An 8922-nucleotide genomic window follows, 5' to 3' on the forward strand; every position below is an offset into this window, starting at 1 on the left:
GTTGGTTTACCCGGTGAAAGATCATGGATGTCGCCTAGAGGGGGGGGGGGTGAATAGGCGTTTTAAAATAATTACTGTAGAGGCTTGATCAAATGCAGAATAAACCTAACGGTTAATTTGTCAAGCACAAAACCTACAACAACTAGGCTCACCTATGTGCACCAAATGCTAAGCAAGATAAGCAACTATGTGATAGCAAGATATATGACAAAGAACAATATGGCTATCACAAAGTAAAGTGCATAAGTAAAGGGCTCGGGTAAGAGATAACCGAGGCACTCGGAGACGACGATGTATCCCGAAGTTCACACCCTTGCGGATGCTAATCTCCATTGGAACGGTGTGGAGGCACAATGCTCCCCAAGAAGCCACTAGGGCCACCGTAATCTCCTCACGCCCTTGCACAATGCAAGATGATGTGATTCCACTAAGGGACCCTTGAGGGCGGTCACCGAGCCCGTACAAATGGCAATCCTTGGGGGCAGTCACCTAACCCGTACACTTTGGCAACCCTTGGGGGCGGTCACTGGTACTCGTCAAATTGCTCGGGGCGATCTCCACAACCTAATTGGAGACCCCGATGCTTGCCCGGAGCTTTACACCATAATGATTAAGCTCCGAACAACACCAACCATCTAGGGCACCAAGGCACCCAAGAGGACCAAGCTCTAGGGTGTCCAAACACCCAAGAGTAACAAGCTCAAGGGTACCAAGCACCCAAGAGTAATAAGCTTCTCAGCTTGTAACTTCCACGTATCACGTGGAGAACTCAAACCGATGCACCAAATGCAGTGGCAAGGGTGAGGGAGTCCTGGATTAGGGGGTATCCGAACAGCCGGACTATATACTTCGGCCGGACTGTTGGAGTATGAAGATACAAGATTCAAGACTTCATCCCGTGTCCGGATGGGACTCTCCTTTGCGTGGAAGGCAAGCTTGGCGATTCGGATGTTAGATCTCCTTCTCTATAACCGACTATGTGTAACCCTAGCCTGCTCCGGCGTCTATATAAACCAGAGGGTTTAGTCCGTAGGACAAGAACAATCATAATCATAGGCTAGCTCCTAGGGTTTAGCCTCAACGATCTCGTGGTAGATCAACTCTTGTAATACTCATATCATCAAGATCAATCAAGCAGGAAGTAGGGTATTACCTCCATCGAGAGGGCCTGAACCTGGGTAAAACATCGTGTCCCTTGCCTCCTGCTACCATTAGCCTTAGATGCATAGTTCGGGACCCCCTACCCGAGATCCGCCGATTTTGACACCGACAAAGGGCACACGGAGTGCCCAAGTCCTTCTCTCCCAAATCCCACCAAAGCAACTAATGCTAGGGAGGAAATTGAGAGGAAGAATGAAAGAAGAACACGAAGAACTCCAAGATCTAGATCCAAGGGGTTCCCCTCACTTAGAGAAGAAAGTGATTGGTAGAAACGTGGATCTAGATCTCCTCTCTCTTTTCCCTCAAGAACTAGAAGGAATCATTGGAGGGATTGAGAGTTAGCAAGCTCGAAGAAGGTCAACAATGGGGGAAGAACACGAGCTTAAGAGATAAGGTTCAATGGAAGAAGACCCCCTTTTATAGGTGGGGAAAAAATCCAACCATTATGCTCACAGCCCACACAGAGCGGTACTACTGCTCCAAGGAGCGGTACTACCGCTAGGACGGTAGTACCCCTTTGAAAAACAATAGCGAGGAGGCAAAAGGCCAGTAGAACCGCCGGAGCGGTACTACCGCTAGTCCTCACGGTACTACCGCTCGACCTCACGGTACTACGGCAAACGGTAGCGGTACTACTGCTTGCAAGCGGTACTAAAACAAATACTTCCGTGCCTACCTCCTCTGAGCAAAACACGAGATTTTGGTCTGGAGCGGTACTACCGCTTAGGAGCCGCGGTAGTACCGCTCTAGAGCGGTAGTAAAAAATTACATCCGCTCTAGTCGCGGTATTATCGCTGCAGCCTTTACCAAAACAGCCACAACTTTTGCAAACGGACTCCGAATTCAACGAAACCAAGTTTGTTGGAAAGCTAACGACATGGGCTAATATATTCTTGATAGAAATATCAATAATAATCAAATGAGAAAAGGCCCATAAGAAAATGGTGAGAACCCTTCCTTGGATAAGACCAGTAAAACCTCCAACACCGAAAACATCATAGAAGACGCATGCGAACTCCGTTTTCGATGAACTCAAGCTTGTAATCAATATGACCATAAGCTCTAAGACTCACAAAGAGAACCAAACAATAACCAAGAAACATGATGCAATGATGCAATGGTTTGAGCTCTCTACTAACGATACGATCAAGCTACCAACTTGAGAGCCCCCCTTGATAGTACGGCAAACAATCCTATAACCCGGTCTCCCAACTACCACCACGAGACCGGTAAAATAGAAAACCTATCAAGGGCAAACCTTTGCCTTGCACATGGTCCACTTGAGCTAGATGATGACGATCTTGACTCCCTCAAGTTGGACCACCTTTCTTGATTGCGTTGGCTCGATGAAGACTAGATGATTGCTCCCCCATAGTCCACTATGGGCGAGCCACTCTTTGGCACATCTTCACAAGTCCATTGACACCACAATGGATGGCAAGATTCAAGCACTTTATCTCTTCATGATGCTCCACTTGAACTTGCACACGACAATCTTGATGACGATCACCACTTGATGTTATCCTTTCCATGGGTTGTATGATATCTTCCTCTTGATGCAAGCCCATGGACACGTACCTAACCCCACATAGAACTCTCACATAGACCATGGGTTAGTACACAAAGTGCAATGGACAATGGTTACCATACCATGCGATCACTTGATCCCTCTCGGTACATCTTCTACGCTTTGTGAGTTGATCAACTTGATTCACTCTTGACGTAGTCTTGATCAACCTTGAATCTTTCCAACTCTCTTCATTTGGATGATGTCTTGAAGGTAAACATGAATGATCACACAATCTTCTTCTTCAAGACATGCTTGCAATAAGCTCAACACTCACATGACCAATCTTTGGATAATTCCTTAATAGCACCTTGGTCAACTCATAAACTCCTTGAAACCAACACATGGACTTCAAGAAAATCCTATGGACAAATCCTTCAAATATAACTCAAGACAACCATTAGTCCATAGAGATTGTCATCAATTACCAAAACCAAACATGGGGGCACCACATGTTCTTTCAATCTCCCCCATTTTGGTAAGTGATGACAATCACTTTCAAGAGAGTTTATATAAGGAATTATGCATCACCATGCAATGCAACAACCAATAGTGCATGCGAATGAGATGCAGATGCTAAGGAACAAAACCAAATCAAGAGGAGATAACTCTCTAAACTTCTCCACAAAACTCTTTGAAACTTCTCCCCCATTGGCATCGATTGCCAAAATGGGCAAAAAATCTAAGAAGGCCAATATAAATTGTGGTCCTCCTTAAATTGTGTATTTCTCAACAAGAGAGTGGAATGGAATACACATACCCAAAGGTAAATACTTTGAGGAACACAAACTATATTGAGGCACAAAGATTGCTAAAGAATGATATGCCACAAAGACATAACAAAGAGAGACACAAGCAATGAAGCAGTCAAAATATACCAATTGAAGCAAGCAATCAAAGGATATCAACTGAACCAACTAGACCAAAGATCCTATGAGCCACAAGAATAAGAATATTTGTAGACCATGGATATGAGTAGAGGAGTGTTCTAAAGAACCTAGAGAAGCTCCCCATGATTTGTGCACAAATAAGAATATTTGTATTGGATACAAAGTGCACAAAATAGGATCATAGCTCCCCCAAAATCAATAGAAACTCACAATCAGTGCAAGTGAGCATATAGGAAACAAAGCCTAGTCCTTGCAACAAGCACATGGTTGAGCAACATGTAAAAGAGGCAACTTAAGAATAGGCTCAACCAAAATGATGTGTGTGAGTCATGACAAAGCACTTGAGAAGACTAATATAAGGATGATCATAAAGCATCAACATAGTCTTGGGTAAATGAGATACACGGTGCATGACATGTCCTCCCCACACACACCAAGCAAAAGGGTTCACAAGCACACTAAAAATGTAAAAAGAATAACCAACACTTGTGACAACCCATGGTGAAGATAGAAGATGAAAGCCTCATCAAGACGAGGGATACCAAAATGGCAAAAGCCTCATAGAGATAAGCATGAGGAAAATAATCTTCACCACACAAGAGTGCATCAAGATGCAACGAGATAAGACACACACTCAAGGCAAAATCTTTCATGGAGCCACCAAACAAAAAAAGAGAAAGACAAGGTGGACGTGAAAGAAAGGATATCATCTAGATATGCAACTTCTCTCAAGTGTATAAGATTCTAGGTAAACGAAATCATGATGATATATAGCTACAAAGAAGGATGTATACCAGGAATAGTTACAACACGAAGGAACAAGATATCCAAAAGGAAGTCATAGATATACCACTAAAAAATTTGCTTGGAAGCATAGCACATGGATATATATGGTCTTATTGTATATAAATGAATTCCTACCACACAACCATCAAAGACATCACAACTAGCAACAAGAGATCATTGTTGGATGCTTTGAGAAAGGAAACAAATATCACAAGAAAGAATGAATAACATGCCATGATACAACCTACACACGGTTGATGCAATAAATGTGTGCATGTAGTAGATGATGATACTTGTTACCAAGATAGCATTGGAAGGATGTAGTAGAAACCAATTGAAGGTAGAAAGTAGTTCATTGATCATCCTAGATTGACTCCAATAAGCACATGGTGACAACACCTTCCTTTTGAATGAGCCGAGTATCCAATGCATCTCCAATTGTTCCTAGAACAACAACACAAACAAAATGGTACCCAAACTCATTGGGATCAAAGGGTTAGAAACATCAATACATGGGACAATCTCCACATAAATATGTGCAAATCGATATGAAAATGAATTTCATACACATCTCATCCGATTCTAGACTTGGTGGGGATTCCCCTATATATTGGGTCAAAGAAAGAAAGCATGCCAAGGAAACTACATGAAGTTAATATGCATGCTTAATACTTTCAAGAACCGATACAAAAAAAGGAAATACCAAGTGAAAAGGATACCAAATGGAGAAATCATCACTTGGAAGATATCAAAGATACATCAAGGAATGAGATATCCATTGGAGCACACAAAATTATATCAAACTCCCAAAAGAGAGGATCGTTCCAAACAAACCAAGCTCTCTACAAAGTTTCATGATGGAACAAGTACCAAAAAGACACGGCTTGCCATCCACCAACACACACCTAAAATGGATCACAAGATTAGTGTTTTATAGAGAATAGGATAGCTCCCCCACGAGTTGTGCATTATAGAGAATTTGCAATTGAATACAAAATGCACAAGGTAGGATCACCACTTTCACTATATCAAGAAAACACTAGACAAGATCATGAAAACAACAAGATCCTCAAGTGGCACGGAAGGCAATGGGAGTTGACACAAACTTGGCAAGAGATAAGGAAAAAAAAAGCAAACGCCAACGTGAAGATGATCAATAATTTCTACCACACATAAGTGAGTACCAATTGTCAAAAGACAAGAAGTATTTGGAAGTAATTCCCGGTGGTAGATAGCAAGGATATCCGACATCATCTTCACACCAAACACAAGCAAATTGCAACTTGTAGAGCTAACAAGCCACCTAGGAACAAGATAATTTACAATATCAATTCTAGGTGACAATATCTCAAATGTACACATTTTCTAGGCTTGTAGTATGCACATAGCATATTACTCCCCCAGAATGTGATACCAATAAAAACTTAACAAGAGGGAATAAGAGGATCCAACAAGAGATGATTAATGGACTATTTAGAATTTTAATTTCTCATGAGAAGACATACCACATAGTGACTAGATACTCTTGTAATATCAATACTAGATGGTATTCCTCATGTACACACATTTATAAGATTGTGAGGTGCACAAAGCACATCACTCCCCCATAATGGGATATTCCATTAATCTCTCACAAGAGCCAACTAAGAAACAAACAAGATGCACAAAGTCTCAACGCACGACACACACATACATGATGTGCAAACCAACATACACATACTTGATTACTCAAGTTAAGCAAATTGTAAATACATCATATACAAACACATGCAATGTACAAAACCACAACATGCTTAGGGGCAAGTAACTATCAATGTAAACAATTTAAGTACAAGTTACCGCAAGGAGGAACATTGGATATAACATAGAAACTTGATAACCCAATTGACTTGGCTTGAGACAATAAGAATGATGAAGTCCCCTTAATTCTTCATAATGTAGCCAAGTCTCCAATGCCCTCCACCAACACCTATTGATCAAGTTTGAGCTTGTTGGTCCCTAACCAAGTTGGGTCCTAAGAGGTTAGTCACAATAGTCTTGGCAACCCAAATGGTTCTTTTCTTGACACCACTTTGAGTACCAACAAACTTGGCAAACACATTGCTAACCTTATCCTTCCCAAGAGAATAGATATTATCAATAATAATTGGGTTGGATAAGTTACCACTAGTGCATGAAGAAGCGACGTGACCTTTCTCACGACATAAGTAGCAACGTCTACTCTTCACTTTCTTATCACTTGATTTCTCAACCTGAGAAGCATTAGCTTGAGTATTCTTGGGAAGAGGCATTTCTTCAACTTGTGATTGAGCATGAGATTGAACTGGTGCCCGCTTCCCTTGTTGCTTGTCACTAATGGCCTTCTTCTTCAATGGGCAAGATCTCACATGATGCCCTTCAATTTTGCACTTGAAGCAAACAATATTGGCCGAATTCTTGACTTGTTCTTGGCCCTTCTTCTTGTTCAACTTGGACTTCTTCTTCTTTTTGGAGTTGAATCCAAGTCCACCTTTGTCATTGGGGGATTTTTGCACACTCAAGATATTGTTGAGTGTGGATTTCCCTTCATGACTCTTTTCTAAGTCTTTCTGCAAAGAAGTGACTTGGGCCTTGAGCTCTTTGATTTCCTCTACATGGTTAGTCTCAACACAAGTACTAGAGGAAGTATAAGCTTAATCATTAGAGCAACAAGGCAAGGAAAGCAATTCATCACAAGATGTAGCAATGTTATGCATAGACGAATTACGAGGACTAGCACAAGGCAATATAGCATTTTGACTAAAAGTAGTGCTAATATCCACATGAGGCTCACTATATGTTACCTTAGCAATCATAGCCTCATGAGCTATTTTTAGCACATTATGGGATACAAGAAGATCATCATGAGAGCTACAAAGCTTTTCATGACTTTGTTCCAATTTCCCATACTTGCTAGATAACAACTCAAGTTGAGCCCTTAGCTCAACATTCTCCTTTCAGATGGACGCTTCACAAGAAATAGAGTTAGTAGCATAAGCATCATCATTAACAACAAGAGGAGAAGGCAACTTGGAAAGCTCTTTTAAATAAGAAGCTTCAAGTTGAGCATGAGACTCGGTGAGTTTGATGAGCTCACCCTTGATGACCCTTGAGCCATTTTTGAGGTGCTCAAAATCCTCAAGGAGCCTAGCATGAGCAACTTCAAGCTTAGAATTTTTAGTTCCAAAAACATTGGCCACCTCAAGAGCTCTATCATTAGATTCCTTCACTCTAGATAATTCTAGAGCAAAAGTCTCCTCAAGAGATTCCTTAGTGGTTTGTTCAAGTTCAAGAGCTTGTGAGAGGTCCGCAATCTCATTAGCGTAATCCCGCTCATTACCTTCCATTTTATCAATGGTGACCTCATGCTCCTCAAGACGAGATTCCAACTCATCAATATATTTCTTGCTCTCAATAGCAATCGACATGATTTCCATGAAGTTGGAATGATCAATTTTATTCTTAAGAAGATCTTTAAAAACCATTTCCCCCTTAATTTTTAAGGAGGAAACATCATCATTCTCTTCATCATAATCGACATCATCATCACTCTTGCCATCATCAATATCATCACAAGATATATTGGGATTCAAAGTGGGAGATACCTTTGAAGCCTTGGCCATAAGGCAAAAAGAAATAGATGATGATGTAGGATCCCTTGAAGCACCATTCAAGACCACATCTTGTTCCATGGAGTGTTGGGTTTCCTCTACATTGTTAGCACAACAACTCGAGGAAATACATGCATTTTTATCATGGCAACAAGATATAGCAAGCATATCATCATGAGATTTACTCAAGCAATTTCTACATGATATGCAAGAACTATCAACACAAGCATGTGAAACATTTGGAGTGCTCGAAGTGCTAAAGTCCAAAGATGAAGCATTGCAATAAAAAAATGATGAAGGATTATCAACAATAAGCCCACTATCATCATTACAATGAACACCACTACTCACCATGTCATTACCTTGTGGCAAACCACATGTAGGTGAAGTAGAAGAAGTTGAGAACACAACACGGCCGGAGGTGGAGGGAGAACGATCATCCTTAGAAATCTTGGACACACCATATTTATCTTGAAGCTTTGTCCACAACTCATGAGCATCCCGGAACGACATGAGTTGAAATATAACTACATTGCTCAAAGCATCGGAAAGAACATTAGAAGCTTGAGCATTGAGATAAGAGTTTTTCTCATCCTCTAAAGATAATCTTTGGGGATCCTTTGGAGGAGAAAAACCCATATCTACAATTAGCTCTAAATTTGGGTCCATGACCCTAAAGAGATTAAGCATGCGAATTACCCAAACATCAAAATTTGTGCCATCGAAACTAAGAGTGTCGGAGAAACCTAATCCCCTAGTCGACATCTTTACTCTCTAGGCGGTTAAGCCCAACAAAGAGAGACGAGGCTCTGATACCAATTGAAAGATTGTGGATGTCGCCTAGAGGGGGGTGGGGGGTGAATAGGCGTTTTAAAATAATTACGGTAGA

Source organism: Triticum dicoccoides, chromosome 7B, assembly GCF_002162155.2.
Source record: "Triticum dicoccoides isolate Atlit2015 ecotype Zavitan chromosome 7B, WEW_v2.0, whole genome shotgun sequence".
Classification (NCBI taxonomy): domain Eukaryota; kingdom Viridiplantae; phylum Streptophyta; class Magnoliopsida; order Poales; family Poaceae; genus Triticum; species Triticum dicoccoides.